Raw genomic sequence first — 27,656 nt, 5'->3', positions numbered from 1 at the left:
CCCATAGTACACATTAGCAGGAAGCTGCAGTCATTGGAAGCAGAGCTAGGAATCCAACCCACTCACTCTGATAGGGTTTTCAGGTATCTCAAGTTGTAACCACTCCAAACACCTGCCCCTGAGTATATGTATTAGATAGCTGGGCACTGAAAGACAACAAAAGTCAACTTTTGTCTTCCTATGAAACCAAGGCCTGAAATGTATGACTTCAGCTTAATCAACCATTAATGTGCTCCTACTAAAGATGGCCTTTATCAGTCTAATGTCCTTCTGACAGAACTCTTCACATCTCCCTGTTTTTGAAGTTGTTTTACAGCATTGGCGTTTAGTTTGTGTGTACAAGGATATATTATTTTCTTTGCATTTGAATTTTCTTATCAGTAATGGAAAAATATGAACCTAGTTGATGGGATTGTTTTAAGGATTGAAGAATGCAGTGTATGTGAAGTATCTTTATATGTTTCTGAATATAGGTATCTCTGATAATTAATTGGTTTTCAAACAGAGCTTTTGTGCTATATTCTAGTTTACTCAGGAAACATGTGGTATAACATCCACTAGCAACATGTTCCAAAACAGCTCTATTGTCATCTGACATTCAACACAGGATGGTACCTGCCTGTTCAAAGTCTCTTGCCTGTTAGACAGTAAAATCTGAGTGCATCAACCTGCCTTTCGTTCTTCTTTCTTCTGCTCAGCACCTTGCACAGTATCAGGACCAGGATCTCCAAAATATGCATATTGTGGAATGCCTAACACTAAAGAGATAAAAAGTACCGGAACAGATAAATGTTGTCAATACTTAATTGCTTCAAAGAGTTCTTACATAGAAGCTTGAATTCTTTTTAAAAAATAAGTTTCCTTTTATTTGAAAGACAAAAAGAGCTCTGTTGGTTCAAAGAGTCTACTCCTCAAGGGCTGAAGCTGAGCTTAGAACTCAATCCAGGTCTCCGATGTGGGTGACAGGGACCCAATTACTTAAGCTATTAGTGCTGCCTTCCATGTGTGAATTGGTAGGAAGCTAGCATCTGGAACTCACGGTAGGCATCAAACTCAGACACTATGACATGAGGCATATATCTTAATTGATTGAGAATTTTTTCACTTATTTGAAAGTGAATGATAGAGAGATCCTCCATCTGCTGGTTCATTTCCAAAATGGCCACAACAGCCAAGTCTGGGCCATGTTGAAGCCAGGAACCACAAACTCCATCCTGGTGTTGCACATAGGTGGCAGGCATCCAAGCACTTGGGCCTTATTCTGCTGCCTTATTACATGTATTAACAGGAAGCTAGGTCAAAAGTGGATTAGGACTAACTGGCACTCCCATGTGGGATGCTGGAATTTTTTATCAACAGTTTAACTCACCGTGTCTCAGCCCCATTAACTGATGTGTAAGCATTAGGTTACACATGCCCATTTTTGTGTTCTTTATACATGGGGCAAAGCTATGGGTTCTCCTAAATTTCCTGTTTTTACTATACCTTCTTGCCTTTCACTCCCAGCGTTTTGTGTTGATATTAAGATGAACAAGAGAAAACGTTAGCAGTATTTTCTTCATTGTCTATGCTAATCTGACAGAGCTCCAAAATGTTTTTTCCTCCAACTACTTGGCTTATAAGCCCCTTTTAACAGAGATCTTACTCTAAGTAGCCAGGATTACTTGAAAAAAATCTTATACAGTGGCAATATGTAATGTTTTACAAGGAAGCTATACTTTTCCCCCCTCAAAAAGACAGTTTATGACATGAGCAGAAAACCATTAGCATTCACTACAGGTAGTTCCCTCAGCTTTTACTTTTTAACCTCACCCCAATTCCCACTGCCTTTATGAATTAGTAAATGGAACTTATCAAATATTAATGCTTTGCTATTTCCTTTTGGTGGCTCTCTCTCTCCCCCCAAAATCACTTTCTTTGAAGTCAGCCAAAAATTCTGCATGTGGTCCAGATGCACCACAGCAGTGTCAAGCCCAGCTTATGATGGAAACTAACTGTGCTGCATCTTGGACTCCAGTCCTCGCATCAGGCCTGCTCCTTGTATTCACTGGGAGAGAGGTAGCTCTGACTGTTCCCTTCCCTGTAAGACGTTTTATCTAGGAAAGTTACCTGCACACAAATGTCTTTAGACGAAAGGTCAGGAGTGTGGTTCAGTGCTTCCATATACTACTTTAGTCAAAGAAAGGAAGGGATAGGTAGGAGATAATGAGAGTATAGCTGTAAATTACTATAGGGAGTAAGCAGAGCTGATGGCCATGAAAAGCCTCATAGTCAAGGCTTTTAACAGGCAAATCCAAATGGTCAATTACAAAGAAGTTGTGCAGCTTGTCACATCAACCTTTAACATTCAGTGCCATGTCTTTTTTGTTGTTGCCCAACATCTGTTGCTGTCATGAAAGCACCTCAGTTTTCTTTTGTGCATTCCTGCAGAGACAATAAATTAGCTTGTCCTCCTACTTCAGATGCCAAAAGCATGCCTGAAGCACCTACCACCAGATCGATCCCTCTGTCATTACCACAGTATGGTCAAGCAGTTGGCAGGTGCCTGTAGCTCATCCAATGAATTAATCTCTTCCAAGGTGCAGAACTTAAAGCTGAGGAAGCAAAGGCAGAATAAGTGGATAAAATTCATTCATTCCAGACATGGTAACAGTAAGAGGCTAGTGCAATTCTTCATACAAAAAAATTTTGGGAGGTGTTCTGTGTTTCCTCCTGTGGTCAGCATCCTTCATGTATATGGTCAATATTCAGCTCTTAAAGACCCTGAAACCTGATGCATACACAATGCATTGATCCTGTTCTGCACCCAGTGCTTCATTCAGGACTTGTCACCCATTAGCACTCATTGCTTATGGAATGACTGATACTCTAAGAGTACCATTTCAATTATTCTGCAATATTAAGGCATGAAATAATCATTTAACTCATTTGATAAAAATCATTGCTAAATTCTTGTTGAAAATATTTTTAGATTTGATGTTTAAAAACTATATCCATATCTGTGTATAAATAATTCTTTCATTTGATCATTACCATTCTTGAGAGACTGCACATTCAGTGTAGTCTACTGAACCATGGGTTTGAATCTAAGGCCACGTTCTTCCCTTAAAGCGGGATGTCCATGACTTAACATCTCTCCACTTGTTCCTTCTTGTTCTTTGCTGTTTAATATCATAGTAAACTCAGTATTAGATATTCAGTTACTCTTGTAAGGAAAAACCTTGAGCAAGTGAGACAATTCTTACCATTTGTTCAATTTATCTTTGTGTATTCTAAGAGTGCTTGAAAGTTTGAGATGCCGTTTTGGAAATTTCATGTTATTTTATCTAACAGTTTGCTTGCATTTTTGAAAACCAATTTATATACCATGCTACCTGATTAAGTTACCTTTTTGCTTGCAATGGTTTTTCCACTAATTGGGGCTGAGGGCTTTTCTAGATATGTTTCATCCTCAGGAAGAAGTGAAACTTTCTTTCCTAGGAACTGTACCTCCATCTGTTTCCATTTTGGCTTAATTGCATTGATGCATACTTCCAACTCAATGTTACATAGTTTGAAATAATGAATATCCACCCTCGTTTTTTCCTTATTTTCATGGAAAAGTCAGTATTATTTAAAATAAGTACAGTGTTGGTTTTGGAGCTGAGCCATACATATTTATCATAGCAGATAAATATCCAAGAATCCCATTTTAGTACAAAAATAGGTGTTGAATTTTGTCAAATGACATTTTTTCCCCTATTTCAAGTGTAGTAATTACCCATTTACCCTTTTCATCACTGCTAAGTTTTCCAGAAAATTTAGGTTTTCAAACTAATTTGTATAGAGTTTAACACTTGACTCTGAAATTTCTTCTCTTTATAGTTCATCCTACTATCTTTCATTTTTTGTTTTAAACTTTTATTTAATGAATATAAATTTCCAAAGTACAGCTTATGGATTACAATGGCTTCCCCCCCATAGCGTCCCTCCCACCCACAACCCTCCCCTTTCCCACTCCCTCTCCCCTTCCATTCACATCGCCAAGGCTCACTAGGCTAATCCTCCCCTTGTGGCGCCGGCACACCAGGTTCTAGTCCCGGTCGGGGCGCCGGATTCTGTCCCGGTTGCCCCTCTTCCAGGCCAGCTCTCTGCTGTGGCCAGGGAGTGCAGTGGAGGATGGCCCAGGTGCTTGGGCCCTGTACCCCATGGGAAACCAGGAAAAGCACCTGGCTCCTGGCTGCTGCCATCGGATCAGCGCGGTGTGCCGGCCGCAGCGCACTGGCCGCAGCGGCCATTGGAGGGTGAACCAACGGTAAAGGAAGACCTTTCTCTCTGTTTCTCTCTCTCACTGTCCACTCTGCCTGTCAAAAAAAAAAAAAAAAAAAAAGAGTATCCCATCAGCTCACTGCAGAGCCCAGTGTTCCTGCCCTGGCCTCCATGGCTTTGACTACTCTGACAAATACAGGTGAAGGGGGGGGGGGGAGGACGGTGGAGTAGCCCTGCTTCTGCCTTGGAGTCAGGATGAGGCTTTAATTTTTAGGGCTGGCGCTGCAGCTCACTAGGCTAATCCTCCGCCTTGCGGCACCGGCACACCGGGTTCTAGTTCCGGTCGGGGCGCCGGATTCTGTCCCGGTTGCCCCTCTTCCAGGCCAGCTCTCTGCTATGGCCCGGGAGTGCAGTGGAGGATGGCCCAAGTACTTGGGCTCTGCACCCCATGGGAGACCAGGAGAAGCACCTGGCTCCTGCCATCGGATCAGCGCGGTGTGCTGGCTGCAGCGCACTGGCCACGGCGGACATTGGAGGGTGAACCAACGGCAAAGGAAGACCTTTCTCTCTGTCTCTCTGTCTCTCACTGTCCACTCTGCCTGTCAAAAAAAAAAAAAAAGGTAAAAAAGCTCTTTCATTTTTAATCTTAGATATTTGTGACTTTTCGCTTCATTAGACATGCTGATTAAAAAAAAAGACCAACAAACCTAAAGGATTTATTTATGTATTTGCAAGTCAGTTACACAGAAAAGGAGAAGCATAGAAAGATATCTTCCATTTGCTGGTTCACTCCAATTAGCTGCAATGGCCAGAGCTGTGTCAATCCAAAACCAGGAGCCAGGAGCTTCTTCCATGTCTCCTATGTGGGTGCAGGGGTCCAAGGGTTTGGGTCATCTTCTACTGCTTTCCCAGGCCATAGAAGAGAGCTGCATGGGAAGTTGAGCAGCCGGGACTCAAACCGGCACCGGCTTTACCTGCTACACCACAGTGCAGGCCCCAGTCCAAGTCTTATTTTATTAAAAGCACCTTTTGTATTCCTGTCTTGGTTCTGTTTTAATAAAGAATGATAGGGAAAACAGTAATTCTTTCCTCTTGGTTTCTTTTACTGTTCTTTATTTGCCTTTTTGGGTTGGCTCTTTAGGTCATTTTTACTTTTATTAGGTTTTTAGTATTATAAAATACCCTTTCATAATTAGGTTGATTGTATTTCATGAATTCTGTATTGTCATACTTTTGACAAAGTTTTGCAATTTTGAGTTTCCCTTTTATTTTGCAGTGTGTTTTGAAATTTCCAGGTAGAAAAAATTTTTATTTTAATTCAAGAATATCTGTTGGTTCTATTCTTTGAAATATTAGGGTGTGAGGTTGCCCTAGACTTAAGATTTAATCAATTTTGGTGAATGTTTCATGTACCTTCAAAAATAGGTATGCCCTCTGTTATTGGCATTTAAAGTTTATTAGATTTACCTTTCTGGTTTACTTTAGGTTTTCTCAGTACTCAGTTTTTATTTTGTCCCTATCAGTTACTTAGTTTGTTTTTGATTTTCCTGTAGTCTCAGCTTTGTTAAAGTGTTATGTGCAGATGTAGGCCGTGAAATACATTGTGATTATAGCCTTTAATATCATGAAATACTGTCTTCTTCTAATGTTTGGTTTGCATTATGCTTTGTTCAATAGTATTTTGACAGTTGTTTTATTTATATAAATCTTTCTTAACTCTGTCTTATGCAACATAAGGTCAGATTTTACTGTTAACCAGTCTCATCTTTTCTTCCAATAGATTAATTAAAATGTGTTGATAATGTCAAGTTTGTACATACAGATATATGAAGCTATACATGCTTTCCCATCTTTGATTTTCCTGAAAAATCTGCCTTTTTGGTGGAGGTGTATTTGGTTAAGTTTTTTTTGTTGTTGTTCTAAAATCTTTATGCCATTTCCAGTTTGTATTCCACTATGAGCACTATTGAACTGAATCTATTCGAAATATTTTCTTGTCTCCCAGCATATAATTTGAAATATCATTCCACTCCAATACTTAAAATGTATACAACTTGTGTATTCTTCCTATCTTTCTGATTTCCTTCATTTCAGTGAGTTAATAGTTTAATTGCAAATATAGCCATGTTTTTATAGTCATAATTTAGTGTTAGTTCTGGAGTATAAATATTTAGCTCTTTGAAGGTTTTTATTTAATGAATACAAATTTCATATGTACAGCTTTTAGGAATATAGTGTTTTCTCCCGCCGTTACGCCCTCCCACCCCCACTCTGATTCTTTTTATAGAAAACTTTTGAAAATCTTTTGGATTATAGCAGCTCTTCCCCCCATAACCACCCTCCCACCCACAAACCATCCCTCTCCTACTCCCTCTCCCATCCTGTTCTTCATTAAGATTCATTTTTAATTATCTTTATATACAGAAAATAAACTCTATACTAAGTCGAGATTAACTGTTAGCACCCAGAGAGACACACGAAGTATAAAGTACAGTTTGAAGAAACTTTTAGCATTAATTCTCATAGTACACCTCGTTAACTACAGAGGTCCAACATGGGGATTAAGTTCACAGTGATTCCTGTTGATTTAACGATTAACTCTTGTTTTTGACATCAGTGATCAGCTGAGGCTCTTGTCATGAGCTGCCAAGGCCATGGAAGCCTTTTGAGACCACAAACTCCATCAGTATTTAGACAGGGCCATAAGCAAAGTAGAAGTTTTCTCCTTCCTTCAGTGTTTTCCTTTCCTTGAAATGTATTGGGCAAGTTACTCTTTCATTTTTTAAGGTGAAGTATTATTAGAATTATCTGAAGATCTTTCCTTTATGCGTAACTTAACCTTTATAATATTGCCACTTTGAAATTCATTTCAATTTGAGATATTGCTTTTGTCAGTAAATTCAGTTTTCATGCAGTATGTGTTATAAAGACCAAAAGCAAGATACTACTTTATATCTACATGCACTTGCTAAGACCTTTCCATCACCAAGTTTCTAATTCTGTCCTTTCAACTGCTTTTATACAATCAGATCCATGCAGTGATCTGATTGTTTTTGATTTGCAATGTGTAAGAGTAAGGGGAACAGGCCGGCGCCGCGGCTCACTAGGCTAACCCTCCGCCTAGCGGCGCCGGCACACCGGGTTCTAGTCCCGGTCGGGGCGCCGGATTCTGTCCCGGTTGCCCCTCTTCCAGGCCAGCTCTCTGCTGTGGCCAGGGAGTGCAGTGGAGGATGGCCCAGGTGCTTGGGCCCTGCACCCCATGGGAGACCAGGAAAAGCACCTGGCTCCTGGCTCCTGCCATCGGATCAGCGCGGTGCGCCGGCCGCAGCGCGCCGGCCGCGGCGGCCATTGGAGGGTGAACCAACGGCAAAGGAAGACCTTTCTCTCTGTCTCTCTCTCTCTCTCACTGTCCACTCTGCCTGTCAAAAAAAAAAAAAAAAAAAAAAAAAAGAGTAAGGGGAACAGCAGTAGTAAGACCCAGGGCAACCTCAAATCTGTGTGCCCAACAACCAGCCGAGTCGAGATGCCTGTAGCTGGCTGGGAGAATTGACAGGGGCCTGGGTGCTCATGACTGTGGGAGCCTTTTGTGTTGGGACTGTGAAAACACTGAGGCTGCATCTGAAGGGGAAGGGTGTGGCTGAGTCACTGTGGGCAGCTCTACAGGTTCAAGGCTCCCCAATTCCCGGTGCGGGTTATTGCTATGGGATGCATGCTCACACTGAAAATTGCATGGATTCTTTGTGTGGTTCTGGTGGCAGTGTGAATGAGCATTATACCCACTGGGGCTAGTGAACAGGCATTGGTCTCCTTGGAGAAGAGGTGGTGTGTGTGGCTACACCAACAGCAGATTAATCCTCCTGTCTGATAAGATTTACCATGCCCAATTTGAGCGTCAAGTCACATAGGACACTCCTCTTACCCTGGAGGACGGATCAGAGCTCTCTGGCCACACCCATTACACCCCTCTGGGTTTTCACCAAAAGAACCCACACTCCTCTAGTCCACAGAGGCATAGTCCCAAGATAAACGCCATCACTTTTAGAAAACCAGTTTTCAAACCTCCAGGATCCCTAAGAAGCTGCAGGATGAGCCACAGAATTGATGGATGCCAGCCTCGGGCCCTCGGCCCTGAGGATGAGGCCGTTAAGGCATGTTTGATGTCCAGAGCTCCACACTGGAGAAGAGGGTGCAGGTACTCTAACAAGCTGCAGAACCCCCTCAAGCATGCGTGCCGTGAACGAGTCCTCTTTACCAATGAGTACCAGCTCTCAGGCTGCCTCTCTCGGGAAAAGCGCAAGCTCCGGAGAGACTGGCAGACCAGGACTGTCTACTCTGCGGCTGTCTGGTATCACCACCACTGCCAGAAGACGCCCATTGTCATGGTGGCAGACGCTGGTAAGGAACACGAAGACAAGACTGAAGGAGTACTTGGGAGGACGTTCAATTATTTGAACAAGTTTTGCGATTCCATCAACGAAACCCAACAGGAGGAAGAACTCCAAAGGTTGCAGTCTACAGGACTGAATTACAAGGAGTATCTTCCCCCAGATGTGTTAGAAGCTGGGATCAAATCTGGACAGTATATTAAGGGAATCGTGAATGTAAGTAGACAGTAAAAGCAGCAGCTTTTGTCCGCCTGCAGGAAGCTGGCAACCGTCACTCAAGACTGGATTTCAAGATCTTGATCTACTGAATGAATGCCCAGAGCAGCTCGATCCACGGAGACAGGGTAGCAGTTAAAGTATACCCTAAATCACACTGGAGAAATAGCCACAGAATGTGAGGCCACCAACGAACCTATTCCCGCAGGCCACATGGTGGGCACTATTCAGAAGCATAAATGGGATTACGAAGCGACATTCCCATCTTATGAACACACACACTGTTACAGCAGGAAAACAAATTCCTGGTTGCATCCTGGGAGTACAGAATCCCCAAATTTCAATCAGCAAACAAACTGAAAAGCATCAATATTTCAGGGCTATCATACGCATCGATTGCTGGGACAAGTTGCTATACCCAGATGGCATGTCCTGGAAGGGGAAATCAAGGTGATCCTGGCAGAAAACATTTCTGTGCAGCCTTTCTCTGAAGCCCAGATGGGTGAGAAGCCAGTCAATACCCCCAGAAAACCCTTGGAGTGGGAATCCTGAAGAGGAACGAGAATGGAGAGACTCGCAGAAAACCCATCTGGTGTTTACCATCCACCAGAAGGGATGTGAAGACATGGACAATGTGCTGTGTGCACCCTAAGCAGTGGGAGCCTGGAGCTAGGCATACATACAGCTGATCTAATGTACTCTTTGAAGCCCAACTCTTACCTGGATAATGAAGCCAGGGCAGGGGCACCATGTACTGCCTGCCCTCCATCCACAGCTCCAATTTGTGTTCTCTGCTGGGAGGTGTTGACAGGTATGCTGTGAGCATCATGTGGGAACTTGATATGACTTCTTATGAAATTAAGAATGTCTGGTATGGAAGATCTAGTATTCATTCTGCATACAAACTGTTCTACAAAACAGCTCAGGCGCTCCTAGATGGAAACTTGAGCATCGCTGATGACATCCCTGGATTCCAAGACATAGATGAAAAGGGCAAAGAGGGTAGGCTGGAGAAGCTAACGTGGGCAATTGTAAAGTCAACAGACCTAGCTCACCACTTCCGGGCTCAGCGAGATCTTGGCGGTGCCCTATGTCGCTCCCCCTCTTCGTGGAGGAACGACACAGGACCCTGTGTTGTTCTTTCGTCTGCTCGGCCCTTCCCGGGTTTGCTGCTGGTCCTTCCCGGGTTGGCTGCCGTCCCTCCACCTCTGTGGAGGGGCGGGCCCCCCTGCCACTTTCCCCACTTCCACAGGGGAGTGGCACACCGCCGGCTGGCTCTCTCGGGGGCTGCTCTGATGTTCCTTCAGATAGATGTTCCTGGTGCATGTTGTCTCTCTCCTCCTTTATAGTCCTCTTCCACCAATCCCAACTCTGCTACGCACACACCGAGCATGCTGCTCTCCTCCAATCAGGAGCAGGATCAGCTCCTGCAGGTCATCACTCAAGTTGGCGAGAGGCAGCTGCGTAGAAGTTGTTTACTCCCTTCTCAGCGCCATATTGTGGGAGAGCAGATGCATAGAATAAGTCTTAATTCCAGTAACTTAGTCTAGTCTGAGTTGCTCCCCACACCCTAGAACTAGAAGGCATTGAGGTTATGTGCAGTTTGATGAGAACATTCTGGACCTCATCCCCAGGCAGCCCCTGCAAATCCATAAGACAGTGGCAGAGTGCATGATCCTTGCCAGCCACCAGGTGGCCAAGATCTGTGGAAGCTTCTCCAAGCAGACCCTGCTGCACCAGCACCCACTTCTGCCACAGGAGCTCTTCTGAGCTCCAGCAGAGTGCCTGTCGCTCCCCCTCTTCGTGGAGGAACGACACAGGACCCTGTGTTGCTCTTTTGTCTGCTCGGCCCTTCCCAGGTTTGCTGCTGGTTCTTCCCGGGTTGGCTACCGTCCCTCCCACCTCCGTGGAAGGGCGGTTCCCCCTAGCCACTTTCCCCACTTCCACAGGGGAGCGGCACACCGCCGGCCGGCTCTCTCGGGGGCTGCACAGGTGTTCCTCTTAGATGTTCCTGGTGCATGTTGTCTCTCTCCTCCTTTATAGTCCTCTTCCACCAATCCCAACTCTGCTACCCACACGCCGAGTACGCTGCTCTCCTCCAATCAGGAGCAGGTCCTACAGTCTATTGGTTGAACTGGAGGCAGCTGTGTAGAAGCTGTTTCTCCCTTCTCAGCGCCATATTGTGGGAGAGCAGATGCATAGAATAAGTCTTAATTCCAGTAACTTAGTCCAGTCCAAGTTGCTCCCCACAGTGCCAAGGTCAGAGGGCTCCCCATTGACACAAACTCCAATAAAACACTGGCTTTTTCACTTTTAAAACCAATGACCTGGCTGATCCCATGGTGAATAAGCTGCTGTGATACATGGCTACACTGGCCATGTCCAACGCACTGTACTTCAACAGGCTCGTGCAGGGAGCAGGAGTTCCTCCACTACAGACTCGCATTAGGTAAATACACCCATTTCACATCACCAATAAGATGTGCAGACACAGTACTTCAATTAATTGCAGCTGTTGCAAAAGATAAGAGGCAATTTTTTTGAGTAATAGAAATTTTGAAGAATTGTGCGAGCCTATCAACGACAGACAGCGGCCAGTGAATGGTGCCAAAGGCAAGCGACAGAGCTCTTCCAACACCTTGACTTCAAAGGTAAGGATGCTGACCAAGAGAGTGCTGCATTGCTGACAGTATCATTTAGGCATTCTGGGATGCCAGCACAAAGCTGTATGTCCGTTCCAAGGTATGAGACAAAAGGAACTGCAAGTCTCAAGAATAAAGGTGGCAGTGTGATCTATTTAAGCCCCAGTGGTGAAGATTGGGGCTAGATACCAGGAGCCCTTCGTAGATCCTATGACCAGATTAAGTGCATCACATCCAATGGGGAGTTCATTACTTTCCATGTGTTTGAGCACATCACAGGAAGGCTGCGTGTGTGCGTGAAGTGTCCTTTCCAAAGTGAAGTACAGAGAATGCAGTTCATTAATGCATTTTTGTGCCAATATAGGTGAAAATATAAGTACAGGTTTTCTAATATCATCCCAATAATATACGTCTGGAAATAAGCAATAAACCGTACGTGGCCCCAGAGACACAGCATACTCCCGAGAGCTCCCCATCATCCAAGAATGGCAGACGATGCTCAGCCTGGCAAAGAAAGTGTCATCCCTGAGGAATACTGGGAGTTCCGGCAGAGTAAGGGAAAGAGCCTGTATGCTCTCCTGGAGATAAAGGATCTTGCTATCCATGACATTAACAATCTTGGGATTTTATGAAAAACTTAGGAGTGCCACTTTTCAATGTCCATCAGAATTGAATAGATTTCCGTTTGTTTCCTAAAGCCTTCCCAGTCCTCCCAACACTTGGACTTTCTCCTCCAACTGCAATGCCTCCATTCCCCCAGAATACTCTCCAAATTTCTTTCATGGCTGAGAGTACTAAAGAGCATCCTTTGAATTTCCTCAGTGATGGCCAAACTATTGCCATAACACCATGCAGCTAACACTTGAACATGGGTCTGAAACATGCAGGTCCACTCACATTGAGTTTTTCAAGGATTTCTGAGAATTTGATAAAACAAAGCAAAAATGTACTACCCAAAAATGTTGGTAAACTAAGGGTATATCATGAATATGTGTAATATTGACATAGTCTATTTTTCCATTTATTCCTATATAGAAATCTATTGCAAAGTTAACATTTATTGTACATATTCATATTAAGTTTTCTATTGAAATATAAATTTCAAAAGTACCACTTTTGGATTATAGCAGTTCTTCCCCCCTACAACCTCCCTCTGACCCACAAACCATCCCATCTCCTACTCCCTTCTCCCATCCCATTCACATCAAGATTCATTTTTAATTATCTTTATATACAGAAGATCAACTTAGTATATACTAAGTAGAGATTAACAGTTTGCAACCACACAAAGAATAAAGTACTGTATGAAGATTAGTGTTACCATTAATTCTCATAGTGCAACCCATTAAGGACAGAGATCCTACATGGGGAGTAAGTGCACAGCGATTCCAGTAGTTGATTTAACAATTGACACTCTTGTTTATGGCATCAGTAATCACCAGAGGCTCTTGTCATGAGCTATGGAAACTCTGACCTTATTTAGACGAGGCCCTAATCAAAGTGGGAGTTCTCTCCTCCCTTCAGAGAAAGGTACCTCCTTCTTTGATGGCCCATTCTTTCCACTGGGATCTCACAGAAATCTTTCATTTAGGTCATTTTTTGCCACAGTGTCTTGGCTTTCCATGCCTGAAATACACTCATGGGCTTTTTAGCCAGATCCGAATGCCTTAAGGGCTGATTGAGGCCAGAGTGCTGTTTAGGGATTTGTCATTCTATGAGTCTGTGTATCCTGCTTCCCATGCTGGATCGTTCCTTCCTTTAATTCTATATTATTAGCAGACACTGGTCTTGTTTATGTGATCCCTTTGACACTTAATCCTATCTTTATGATCAGTTATGATCACTTTAGTAAGGTGGCATTGGTACTTGCCAACCTAATGGGATTTGGAGTCCCATGGCAAGTTCCTAGCTTTACCCTTAGGGGTAAGTCCAATTGAGCATGTGCCGAACTGTACATCTCCCTTATTCGCACTCATATTTAACAGATCAATTTTACTGTGCATGCTGTGATTTGGACTGTACAGGATTAACTAGCACATATTGTACTATCATAATTTTACAGCCACTTCCTGTCGCTATGGAGGCAAGTTCAAGTGCTGTATCTGTTTAAGATGCCCCATGATACTGATCGATTCTGTGTGCCATCATCTTTCCAGCAGATTGTATACCCCAGTAAAAGTGATCTCTTGATCTGGCCTATTTTTACTGAAAATAATTTACTACTTATCAAAAAACAGTTAAAAGCAGTCACTGGGGAGAAGATAAAGTACCTCCACAAATGCCCGAAAGTAAACACAGCAACTCAAGAAACAAGGAGAACATGACTCCTCCAAAGGAGCACAACACTTCAATACTGTAATGAGAAAATGAAGAGATTGAAGAAATTCCAGAAGTGGAATTAAAAATTTTGATCATAGGATTAGAGGTAATGAGAAGCAAATTCACTAAATCCATAGTGACATGAATCGCTATTTTTCCCATGAAACTGAACTTTTAAAGAGAAGTCAAAGTTAAATGTTGAAAATGAAGAATTGATTAAAAAATGCAATGGAAAGCTTAACAGACTCAGTGATGCAGAAAAAGAGAAGACAAATCTCTGGGAATTTTACACTCGGACCAAAAACGAGAAATGAGAAAATTAAAAACCAGTGTTGGAGATTTATGGAATACTATCAAATGACCCAAAATACAGGTCCTAGGAGTTCCTTGAAAGTATGGAAAGGGAAAAAATTAGATGCCTTTTATTGAAGTAATTTCAGAAAACTTTCTGATTTGAGACAGAAGGGGACATCCAAGTACAGGAAGCACATAGAACTCCTAATAGACATGACCAGAAAAGATCTTCACCTTGACACAATGTAGTCAGACTCTCCAGAGTAGAAGAAAAGATTCTAAAATGTGCACGAGAAATGCCAGGTTACTTTCAGAGGATCTCCAATTTGACTCACTGACTTCTCAGACATCCTACAGGCTAGGAGAGGATAGCGAGATATAGTCCAAGTCCTAAGAGAAAAGAAACTGTCAACCCAGAATGCTGTACCCTGCAAAGCTCTCATTTATGAATTAAAGTGAAATGAAGACCTTCCATAAAAGAATTTGTCACCACTTGTCCAGTCTAAAAGTATGTTTAAAGATGTGCTACACAATTTAAAAGATTTTGACAGGTAGAGTTACACTGAGAGGGACAGAAAGGTCTTCCTTCCATTGGTTCATTCCCAAATAGCTGCTATGGCCAGCGCTGCACCGACCCGAAGCAAGGAGCATGGTGCTTCCTCCTGGTCTCCCATGTGGGTGCAGGGGCCCAAGCGCTTGGGCCATGCTCCACTGCCTTCCCAGGCCACAGCAGAGAGCTGGACTGGAAGAGGAGCAGCTGGGACTAGAACCAGCACCCATATGGTGTGCTGGCACCACAGGTGGAGGATTAACCAAGTGAGCCATGGTGCCAGCCCTGCAAGCCACTATTTCTATGTTTGTGCTGTGTACTACATCCAGTGACCACCCTCCAGTAATAATTCTGTCTTTGATAAAACTGAACAGGTTTAGACTTCTAATTTCAGTGCTAGCATTTTGTAAAGCCTAATGTATGAATGGAAGCCGGTAAAATGTCCAGTAGTCAAGGACCTCTGCAAAAGAGGGTGCAAAATCTGTTCTTACTTTCAAATAAGAACCAGTAACTGGTTCACTTAAAAGGTTATGATTTAATTGCATCCATAATCTGAAATTTTATTGTGCATGTGATACTTTAAACTTTCAAACCCAAATTAACTTTTTCATAAAGGTTATTGCTATATTTCTAAAGGCTATCAACATGTCATCAATGCGATTCAGTTTAATATCCATTTAATTTATTAGCAAAAATAAGCTAATAACTAGCCTTCAAATATGGTCTACGTTATCTGGTCAGTGTTGTCAGAAATTATCTTCACTGCCTTTCATGTTCAGAACTCTTGATAAGGAGATAATCTACAGATTACTATGACCAGGATTATTTGATTATTAATATTAGATATAAATCCTCCTACCTTCTTAGACTATTAAAAGGGAGCCACTAACACTATTTTCTACAATCCCAAATGAAGGTAATGTAACAGATTTCTTAAATTGTTATCAGGTCAGAGGTTTTTAAAATGTTCTTATATTGCTAGTAAAATACAATAAAATGCCTTGATCTGACAGCTAGCATCTTACACTCACCTATAGGCAAATAGAGTAGTAATAGTAATAGTGAGTTTATTAGGCCTTCTGCATCTAGCCAGTAAGTTCAGTACTCAGCATGTTTTCCCTCATTCACCTGTAACATTTCTATGTATCCTATAGACACCCTCGTTATTACTATTTTGTAGATGTGGACAATGAGACACAGGAATGTTAACTCGATCAAGGTCACCCAGTGTGTGGATGAGCCAGGATTTTATTCTAATTGGGTATCCTAATAACATAGCTAAATTTCCATAACAATAAGCGACTTGTCTGTCATTTGTGAAAGCTGTCCTTTAACAGAATTGCCAAAACTGAATAGAGATCTTAAATAATGTTTGAAGGAAACACAAGAAATCAGCCAATTAGGAAAAGAAGGCAGTATATGTAATTCTTTGAACATCTAATTATACTATATCATTCCATTAAACCATCACTGTTAGAAGCAGAATCCCTGTATTACCAAGTACAATCCTTGCCAAATATCCAGACAGAATCGTTGGCTTTAAGGATTACAAGTCACATAATAAAGGATAATGGCCTAAAATTAAGCACACCAATATAAAAAGCTTGGACTTCATGCTCAGTATAAATCAGCAATCTGTTAGATTTAATGTGAGATTAAGGAGCTGTGTAACCCACAATTATACTGTTTTTCATTAAGAAAAAACATGATGATTGTACTCTGTACAATTCTTCCTTCTATTTACCTCTGTTTAATTGGATTGGGGACTGCTTAAACATCTTTGAATTGGAGCTTATAAGAAGATGATCCCAGCTGTTTTTCAAAGCTTAAAGCAGCAGGCAGACAACACGATCATGTCAAATCTCATGCAAAAAGCCTTAATCCTACTTTTTCCATCAACCGCTATGCAGCCCAGTGTTTAACCTTCTAAGTACTAAATGTGCTTTGTCACTGCTTTGGTAGATTTGCCACTGAATTGTTATTGTCTAATGCCATTAGTTTAGTGCTATTACAAGATCTCAGTTTTCTCGTTGGAAACTGAACACATTGCTAGTCAGTAGTCCATGGCACTTCTAAAATTCAAGTAGAGAATAAAGACTTGTTTATAAATTCATCTATTCACTTGCTCATTTGATAAACAGTTTTCTGCCTTTCCCCAAGCTCCAGGGTAGACCCAGGAGAGAAAGCATCAAGTCACAGTCCCTTTCTTAGATGGTCACCTTAGTCCCATGATTTTATCAGCTCAACCAACACTTCTGACTTCATGGTAGTAAAAAATAAATTTGAGTTTTCTTCCTAACTACATTTGCCTAGTCTAACTATCTAGTATGTTAACCTTGGAACTATTAGCTGCAGTTTTGCCAAGATCAGCAATATCATAGTATTTAAAGAGTAAAGGTTAAATGGTCAAATTAGTTTTCTCTACAGCTGCACCTGCTACTTGGTTGTTGATGCACTTTCTTTTCTTTTTTTGGAGGGCAAGTGGTAAAAGAAAAAGGGTGGCTCTGATTTGTCCCAGTGATGGTGAACAGGCAGCAGAAAAGCAGACACAGTTAATGCTCAGCTGCTCCAGCCAGTCAAGCAAGCTACCAAGTCCCAGCTGTGCCTCTTGATGTTTTCTGATTGCACCTACTCCTCAATCTGTGAACTGTTTTCTGGACTCCGATTCATCAAGCACTGCTGCTTTAAAAACGCATGCAGGCAGGCATCCTAGGATATGCCATTATAAGCTGCTGCCAGGGGATCTTCTAGGAGATAAATGGAATCTGTGTGAAGTAAATTAGTGTGAACCAGTCAATCTGAGTGTCAGCCTTGAGCCACTTCCATGGATAACTAGCTGGCTGACTGGAGGCCAGGGCTGGTGCCTTCTGTGGGTTGGAATCTCAGATTCTGTTCTACTGCATGAGGGGATTTGGGGGTAGGGGCAGTTTAGTCTTGGAGGAAGCCCAGTTTGATCTGTGTTTTAGATTTTTTTTCTTCAATGAAATGGATTTCTCACGCATTTTGTTTACCTCCCTTCTCTAACTGCACTGAATGCATCCTAGTTGGACAACTTGTGTGCTGTAGGAAGTAAGAGCCCTGGGAATAACTGCTTCCTTGAGCTGCGGTTGTGCAGGCTCCAACCGTGATGTGCCTGGTTTGGTACCCCCACTGAAGACCTTTAGAGTTTTGCAACAAAATAACCATAATCTGGCAAACTAACCTCTCTATTTGTTTTGGAGGAATAAATCTAAGTGATCTTTAATTCATGAAGAGAAAAAGTTCTATGCAAAGGCTGATGATCCTTGTTCCCTGCAGATACCCAGCATGGAAAGTAGAATTTTGGCCATAAAAGGAGAGAAACAGCCCCTCAATAGCAATGGAATAAGGAAATCTTTCAAGTAACTGTTCCCTGGAAAGAATTTATAGACAAGAAGAACATGAGCCAATAGAGTCATCAGAATCATTATTTAATATAATTAAATGTTAAGTGTAAATGGTTCCATTATGTAAAAATCACATTTCCACAAATCAGTATTCCTTTAGAGATCATGGTCTATTCTTACATTAAGATCAAAAGAATTCATTTTATCTAGTTAAATTATGGCAAATCATCTTGATTTCTTTATTACATTAATAAAGTTTTTATTACTTCCCTCTGTAGAAAGAAATATCAAGTATTTGAACATAGAATAAAAATGTTCCAGTGAGAATGAGTAGGAATTCAAGCCTATTCATCTGATTAAAAACTTTTAAAGTATCCCCATTACCTAGCCCCAGTCAAGTATTTTGCCTTTCATAGGAAGAGAAAGAACCTTATCTTGGAATTTAGTCAAAACAATTGTTTAAATACCAGATCAGTCTATTTTGTTTCTGGTCCTCTTGCTTAGACTCCTGAGCACACACTGTTACTTTTGAGCACTTTATCTGAAGGCACCACCATTATGGGGTCCATGGAGACACATTTTATATCTCAGATACATTGCAGAGCATGGAGTGTCTGGATGTTAGATAGCATGAATCATAGCAAAGATCAAACCAAATGCTTTAAAAATTGAGTGACCCTTTCCCTGAATTAATGAAACAAAAATGGAATGTCCTGTGAGAACAAAATTTGTTTTATGCCTGTACATTGAGTTCAGAGAAATAAAATCCCTAGAGTAAATTTAACTTTATGATTTATGAGAGTAAAGGAAAGAGTGGAAATCAGTACATTTTCCCTTCTATGGTAGGGGATAAATGTAATCTGTTATAAAGGACTTTGAAGGATAAGGAAGTGAGTGTTGTATTAATGGTGCTTTGGCCTAGAGATCTTGCTCAGTATAGTCTACCCAATGATTACCTAAGCATTCAATACAGAAAAAGTAGACTGTCTTAGCCATCACTGCCCAGAAATAGGCTGTCCTGTAACTATTCAACTCATCATGTACATGGAACAAGAATACTGCCTATGAATTTCCAACTATCTGATGTAAGCTAAGGATAATAGAAACTGACATTCTGGGTCAGCTTTCCGACTTTTCTGGACTGTAACTGTCATATAAATAAAAATCTAGACAGTGAGGGGGAAAGACAAAAGGTCTTCCATCCATTGGTTCACTCCGCAAATGGCTGCAGTGGCCAGAGCTGGGCTGATCTGAAGCCAGGAGCTTCTTCCAGGTCTTCCACCCAGGTGCAGGGGCAAAAGTGCTTGGGCCATCTTCTGCTGCTTTTCCCAGCATAGCAGAGAGCTGAATCAGAAGAGGAGCAGCCGGGACTAGAATAGGCACCCATGTGTGATACTGGTGTCACAGGTAGAGGATTAACTTACTGTGCCACAGCGCTGGCCCTTTTATTTAAGTTAATTGGAGGCCAGCGCTGTGACATAGTGGTTAAGGCCACCCCCTGAAGTGCCAGCACCCCATATGGGTTCCTGGTTCTTGGCTTCGGATCGGATCAGCTCCGGCTGTTGCAGCTATTTGGGGAATGAACCAGAGGATGGAAGACCTCTCTCTGCCTCTGCCTCTCTAACTTTGCCTTTCAAACAAACAGGACTTGTTTAAAAAATTTTTAAAAACTGCAAAAAAGGATTTGAAAGGCAGAGTTGGGTGGGAGAAGAAACATCTTCCAACTGCTGGTTCACTCCGCAAATGGCCACAACAGCTAAGGCTGGGCCAGGCTGATGCCAGCAGCTTCATCCGGGTCTCCCATGTGCAGGCAGGGTCCAAAGTATTTGGGCCACTCTCTGCTGCTTTACCAGGCACATTAGCAGGGAGCTGGATTGAAAGAGCAGCCACGACTCAAACCAGCATCCATATGGAATGCCAGCACTGCAGGTGGCAGGTTTACCCACTACTGCACAGCACCGGCACCTAGGCTAGACTTTTGATTGTTGTACCCAAGGTTCCATTGAAGAAAGTCAAAGTTGTCCATGAGCTTCCCAGTTTCAAGATGTGTCTTAAATGTCTATTCCCAATTAATATCCAAAAATGGGATAAACAGACCAAAGAAGGTGCTTAATGAAGATGGAACAGGAGAGAGATGTTCACTGGTAGGTCACAGAAAAGATGGTGTTTGAGCCAAGTCTTCACTGAAGAATAGATATTTTGGTGAAAAAGAATTGGCAATTGGGGACAGAGACAGTATTGACACAGGCAATGTGTTCAAAGGCATTGATGCAGAAAATCAATGACATGTCCCCACAACTAGAATTGTGAGGGGTAGCAACCAGTGAGAAATCCGAGTGTAGGCTGATACTTTTTTTTTTTTTTTGACAGGCAGAGTGGACAGTGAGAGAGACACAGAGAGAAAGGTCTTCCTTTGCCATTGGTTCACCCTCCAATGGCCGCCGCGGCCAGTGTGCTGTGGCCGGCGCACCGCGCTGATCCGATGGCAGGAGCCAGGTGCTTCTCCTGGTCTCCCATGGGGTGCAGGGCCCAAGCACTTGGGCCATCCTCCACTGCACTCCCGGGCCACAGCAGAGAGCTGGCCTGGAAGAGGGGCAACCGGGACAGAATCCGGCGCCCCGACCGGAACTAGAACCCGGTGTGCTGGCGCCGCAAGGTGGATGATTAGCCTAGTGAGCCGTGGCGCCGGCCCGGCTGATACTGTCTTAAAATCCATTCTTGCAGAATCCTCCACTACTGACTGAATAGAAGCCATTACGCGATTTTTTGCAGAAGAGCTACAGCAGACCTTAGTTTTTGGACTATGGCTTGTCCCATATTAAAGCATGATTAGAGGGAGACACCTATTAAAATAGAAGGACTCTGGAAATGGAAAGTAGGGGATGAGTATCATTAATCTGGAGGGGCTGGAGTAACTGGAGGTGAGAAAGTGGCTGCAATGACAGGGCTGGGCCAGGCCAAAGCCAGGAGCCTGCAACTCCATCCTGGTCTCCAACATGGGTGCAGGGTCCCAAGTACTTAGGCCATCATCCTCTTTCCCAGATGCATTTAGCAGGGAGCCAGATTGGAGGCAAAACAGCCAGGAGTCTAAGCACTACTCAGATATGGAATCCTGGTGTCACAGGTAGCGACTTGATGTGCCAAGCCACAACCCAGCCCCTCTGTTTTGTGGTTTTGTGTGTGAGTATTTGGAGTTAAGGAGATGGAGTGGAATGGCAGAGACAGTCTGTAGTGTCAAAAATCAGGTGATTACATCAGCTTCACAACCGTTCTTAAGCACCTTAATATGAGTTATTCATATATTTGAAAGACAGCTATGGGGGGAGGGAAAGAATCTTCCATACACTGGTTCAGTCCCCAAATGACTGCAACAGCTAGGGCTGGGCCAGGCCAAAGCCAAGAGCCATGAGCTTCATTTGGGTCTCCCACATGGGTGCAGGGGCCCAAGTACTTGAGCCATTTTCTGCTTTCCCAAGCACATTAGTAGGGAGCTGGATCAGAAACGGAGCAGCTGGGGCACAAATCAGTGCCTGCATTGCAGGTGGCAGGTTAACCTATGTGACAGCACCAGTCCCCACAAACATAAGAGTATTTTACAGTAATCTAGCACACTGTCCTGTATAAAAATCCTCTTATCCGTTATTTTCTATTTTAGTTCTCCATTTATGATAACATCTCTGGTGTGAAATGTACCTTTCTATAAGTCTCATTAGTTACTAATTTTTTATTAGCAAATGTTTATAAAAATGTGTTTCTCTTATCCTTGATTTAGAGTTGTTACAGGCTTGCTAGCATCAATGTAGGACTCCATTACTATTTATCCAGGTCATTTCTACATAATAGGTAACCATCTCTAAGAGATGGTCATCCAAATATTGATTGAGTAACTACTTGAGAACTTGAGAAGGTATCTTTCTATTCATCTCCCAACAAAATTAGTACTTTTGAATGAGTAGACACATTTTGTATGTGGCCATAACACAACAGCCGATGCTGCTACACCGCCCATGCTTTCCTGCGTTTGGTTTTCATGATCGTGTGGGATGAGGGGTGTGAGTGATGTATATTCTAACACAGTGGTAAAGTGCATTATCAACATCCAAGCATTTTTCCCTTCTACATCAGCAAGTACACTGACATACCATTTTGATACCACTCAAATAAAAATAAATCATTCACAGTAGCAAAACCTAATGATACAAAATATGGCAACTTGGACCTTTTCTTTACATCCTTCTTAATGTTGACAAAGAACTGGGAAACGAAAGCGTAATCCTGATAATTTGATTTCCTCATTTCCCATTTCCTATCTGGGAGATGGCAGAGCTCTGACACTTGACTAACCATCTGAGATAAACATTTTCCCTGGAGATAGAGACAGCTATCGGGGGGAATATGAGACTGCCTGCCAGCCACTCTCCCCACACTGATGGCATTGTCTTCGGTTTGGCCTGCAGAGAGGTTGCTGCTCTTACAAATTCCAGTGCTAGGGCCATTTGACAGTCTTGTCTCCCAGTGATTCAGGAGAGCAGTGTGTCTGGTGCCTTTCCTTAAGGATAACCGTAGACTTTGCTGTGATTTAAGTTGTCCGATACTGTGAATCCTTATCTGAAGTTCATATATAAATCATGTTTATCTCTCATCTCAAATGCTAGCTTGATGCTCTTTTGATTGAAAGGTCTTTTGTTTTTCCTGACCTTTTTCTAAATTTTTGAAATACAAACTGGGAACTTTACTAGTAAATTCCTATTAAGAATTCTCCCTCTGCTGACTCTTCAATTTATCAACACAGGGGGATCTATTTGTTTTCTTTGAGATCTAGCCTTCCTTCAACTTATGTTGTTGAACTCTGGAACCATAGCTAAAATGAGTGCATTTCTGTATTTACCATAGGATTTAGGCCTTACGAGAAAACTGAAATGACTTTTATAATACATAAATTGCATGATCAACACTAGAGTTATTTTCAATGCATTCTTAGTACTCCTCTATCATCTATACTTCCCTGTAGTGATGGAGTCCTCTGAGTAAGCTGTTCCTAAGTCCCCTTCTTAAATGGTCTCTATGACATGGAAAGCTAGGATTGAGCTTGCAGAGTTGATCAGTTTACTTTCAGTATATTCTTTACCAAATTATAAATATAAATAACAGTAAGTACTGTTTCCCTGAGTTATTTCTACTCTGAATTTATTCAATATTCAAAGACCAAAGTCCTGGAACTATTTTGACTGATTTTTTTTTTTTTTAAAGAGGACTATCTACTTACTAACCTCTCTCCTTAGCATACAGCTTACAAGGAAATGGTGCTAGAAAGGGGACTATCAAGCAGTCTTGGCAGAATTTAGTAACAGAAGGATCCAAGTCTGGAGTGAGGAAATAATGCAGGGGCAGGGAGAACAGTTGTGCATTTCCCCGTTCCTAGCCTTTCCTCCTTCCAAACCTGCCCGTTCTTCCTTTGTCAGATGCTCCCCATCCCATGCTGCCATAGTCCATTTCAGTCTGAGTTCAGATAATCTGATGACTGTTTTACAAGTCGAACTTGTCCAAGACAAAGTGACTTCATCCTTAGGTATAAAGGGAAGAGGAAGACTTAGGACTGTGATGGTTATCCTTGTCAGATTTGGATTCTGAAGAATACAATTCCACAGATACACCACATTGCTTCATAACCCTGTCGTTCATTTGACAATCATGGAAAACCTTATTGCCTGGGGAAGTGAGGCCAAGAAGAAGTCAGTCCTCTTGAGGGGAAATACTTATCTGTCTTAATTCAGAGAAAGTTCCGAAGTCTTTATTTCCAAGAATGGTATACTGGCCACTTACCCTCTCAGTCTCCTGTTCAGCGGTAGACTGAGTGGTTGGTCGATTTTTGGATTCATCACTGGGAGAATATTTGAATTTCAGAGCTGAAAGGCATCAGAGTGACTGGTCCAACTCATTCATCTTATAAAGGAGAGAACTGAGACTGGGAAAGTAAAATGACATGTCTAAGATCAAGCTACTGGGAGTGGAGCTTAGATTGAAAACCAGCTTTTCTATAGTTGCTCCTTATTCCACTGCATTCCTTCCCTGGGAATTTGTAAGTCCATCTCTGTAATCAACTTATATTTTTCCTTTAATATTTTTTGAGTGCTCACTAGCAAGGAATTTTATTTTCCATTCAGAAACCAAGCCATGGAGTCTCCTTTATGGAGACTATCTGTTAGCACAAATAGATTTGAGGAGATGCTTGTGTAACTTTGAGCTACACATTGCAGACCTGACCTTGAGATGTTCCCATTTAACTGCAATTGAATTTGATTGTTGCTTCTCTTTTTAATTCTTAGGAAACCTTGTTAGCTGTTTCATTCATTTGATGCCTTGTGCCTTGGACCCATCTAAAAGTGCAGTACTTTCTTGCTTATCAGTGTTAGCAAAGCAGCCCATCCCTCAAACATCATGCAAAGCAGGAGTTTCTGTATTCCTGAGAGGAGTAAAGCAGGGTTTAAAAACAGTTTCTTCATATTTATTTCCCCCCAAATTGGTTCAGTATCTACCTGTACTATTCATCTACAGAAGTTGGCTATAGACAGATTTTTCCCCCTTAGTCTAGTCAGTATCTTGATCCTCTGTATTGTGTATTTAAATACTATATATATCTAGATAATATTAAAACAATGCTCTTTGCAACATTGGAAAGTTTCCTTACAAATTGAAAAATATCACCCTTAAATTTATACTACAAAATGCCACCCAGAGAATATTCTGTATCAGATTATAGTTGCAATGCAATGGCAAACACTTAAGTCTAATGTTAAGTCATCTTGACTGTCTATAAAAGTTACTGCTTTGATATAAAGATTAGATACCTATTTTATAGAGAGCTTTTAATGTAAATTTCATAGATACAATTTTCAGATTATAGTGGTTCTTCCCCCCATACACGCCCTTCCACCAAACCATCCTACTTCCTACTACCTCTCCCATCCCATTCTTCATTAAGATTCATTTTAAATTTATATACCCGATTTAATTTTGGCATCTCTACATGATTTTTCCAGTTTTGAGTCCACATTGAAAACAAAGGAAACCTGAAATCTGATGTAGAATGCAGCTTTAGTTATTCAAATATAATCAAGTCCTATAATTTGATTATCTCAATAGATATGGTTAAAAGTAGGGGTATATGTACACAGCGCTCTAGCTGGATAGGTTTTCTTGATAAGCCATCTGTCCAGAAATAAACCACTTTGTTAACTGATTTGAGATCTGTTCAAATGACAATGTCTTCATTTACAGATTTGGTGCTATCACTTAAAGTCAATCTGTCGATTATGTCTCCCTGACTTAAAGTATATTGCTACCTTTTGTGATCTGCTGTTAGCATTAGTATTTACTTCTACCTCTTTCTTCCAAGGCCATAGAAAGAATTTTTTTTTTATTAATAGTGACTCTAAGATTGGGAAGAGACTTAAGCTATTGATCAGCGAAGTGATCAACTCTTGGCTACTATATTGAGCTAATAGAATTGAACTGAGGGCTGTAACTCCTCCTACCCATCTCACATGTCTGAGCTGCCTTTTAGTCTTCCCCTACCTCTGCTCTTGATATGTGATTAATTTTGTACGAGTTTTATCTGGTACTACGTAAGTTTATTCTATTAAGTTGACCAATATTTCAAATTAATTTTATTAATGATTTTCCTACAAATATTCCCTTTACTTCCAAAATGCCTATATATGATGAATGGGATCCATTTCTAAATCATTTATAAGTCATGCATTAAAAACATTGTTTGTAGCTGCACATTTCACAATGCAAATGATGTGGATTTTAAGAAGGGCTGTACAAGTACAATAGAAGTGGCCTCGCTTGGAACAATCAGCTGCTGTTTGTGAAAGTGGAAGGAGATTTTTTCCCAGTGCCTACGCACTTGGTGGGTATAGGAGGCTACTTCTTGGAATTGTTTGCTTCCTAGGCTAGATGCTTTCAACAGCTAATATCATTTCTGCAAATGACAAGACAAAGAAGGGCTTTTTAGAGGGCAAATGTATCACATTTTTAAAAAATCCTTTTATATTCTTAAAATATTGAGTTTCCTCTTAAGGTATTCTTGAATGTGATTTAAAACCTATGGATTTCTGGTTGGCTTTGACTGAGCCATTTGAAGTTCTTCAGGATCAAGAAGAATAACATTATGCTTAAAGGTGCCAGAGTCAAATGCATTTATAAAAAAGTACATGGATGCCTCTCTACATCTGGGTACCAACATTATTGCAATGATATTTAGAACACTGGTCTTTCAGTTGTCAATATTTTGAGGTTTATGATCAGTAAGTGGTACAGCGTCACATTTTTTCATTGGTAGAACTGTCAAGAACAGTTTGTCTTTTTCCCTCTACCCGCCAAGTGTGGACTATTTCAGATTCCATTATAGAGGAAATAAGCAGTTGGTTTTAGACTGAAGATGAGCCTAGCAACCATTTGCACTATATTGATGTCAGAAGTATCCCTCTGCCAAGCTCTAAAATGCACCTTCAAAAACTACTGAAAATATCCCAGAACTTTAGTGATGAGCTACAAATGGACTTTGGTATTGATAAGTAAAAGTCAATATGTATAGTGAAAGGACAACTTACTGTGATAAATGGGCCCACCATCAGTAAAGATCAAATTATTGACTATCTGAGACTAGGAAAAACCTGTCTATAGCTAACTTCTACAGGTGTGAAGAATTAGCCAAGAACAGCAATTCAGGAAACTCTCAAAGAGACATGTAAGAAGAATCCATTAAAAACACATACAAAGTAGGTAGCAACATTAGTGAATACACTGGTGGCCGCTGGGCTAATATATTTTGGTAGGGATGGGGGTGCAGGGTGGCAGAGGCATGTGTAGGCTGACACTTCTTGTGCTTTGATAAGCCTTCCTGTGGGCTTCTTGCATTCTAAATCCAGGAGGTCTACTTTAGATTCCACTTTTGGAATGTTGTATGTCATGCATCCTCTTGGTTACTTTTCATAGGACTTCAGCTAGAGCACATGTTGCATGAGGACACATTAGAAGCTTGTTCTCCTTACCCTCACAATCTAGCATAGAACTCTGCCCACAATAAGCACTAGATCAATAGTTGATTTCATAGTTTTAGAAATGATTCATTAGAGAAGCCTTGGTCACACATAATGTCAGAGTTTAATGATGAAGCATCACAAGAAACACCCCGAAGAACAATTGCAATGATTAGTTTATCAACAAATGGAAAGTAGAATGGCAGCAATTTCTTTCCAAAGCTTTCTGCTCCCAACTGACAGAATGTAGGTATTTCTTCTATAGTTGTTTCATTGGATTCTCTATTAACTGCCTGTAAAAATGACAAGTCTCATACCATCTAAAGTATGGAAGCTAACATAATTAAGCCAAGACACCTGAGGAATAACCTTATCTATTCCCCTAACTCCACACAAACTGTACCCTCCAAAATCAAATAGAGGGGGAAAAAACTAGGAACACTGTATGGCATCTACTAGCACAAGTTTAAGATTATGCGCCAAACCTCTTTAGAGTATTGGGACGTCAGAATATCCTGGGACTACTTTATCACCAGTAAGTATAGCCATAACCATGTTCTAATTCCTTTCCCTCTTGAATTTTACAGCAT

At 41.6% G+C, this 27,656-nt stretch overlaps 1 protein-coding gene and 1 pseudogene across 3 annotated transcripts in view; both read left to right on the top strand.

Annotated features, from left to right (window-relative positions):
* The window catches only part of WDR72 (WD repeat domain 72), a 243,332-nt gene that overhangs the window by 203,074 nt on the left and 12,602 nt on the right, over positions 1-27,656 (top strand). The window lies entirely within an intron of this gene.
* On the top strand, positions 8,334-12,663 carry LOC138844578 (DIS3-like exonuclease 1; annotated as a pseudogene).

The sequence above is a fragment of the Oryctolagus cuniculus genome, chromosome 12 (assembly GCF_964237555.1).
Source record: "Oryctolagus cuniculus chromosome 12, mOryCun1.1, whole genome shotgun sequence".
NCBI classification, from domain to species: domain Eukaryota; kingdom Metazoa; phylum Chordata; class Mammalia; order Lagomorpha; family Leporidae; genus Oryctolagus; species Oryctolagus cuniculus.
Note: the sequence above shows the minus strand (reverse complement) of the source record. Positions and strands in the feature narration are given on the sequence as shown.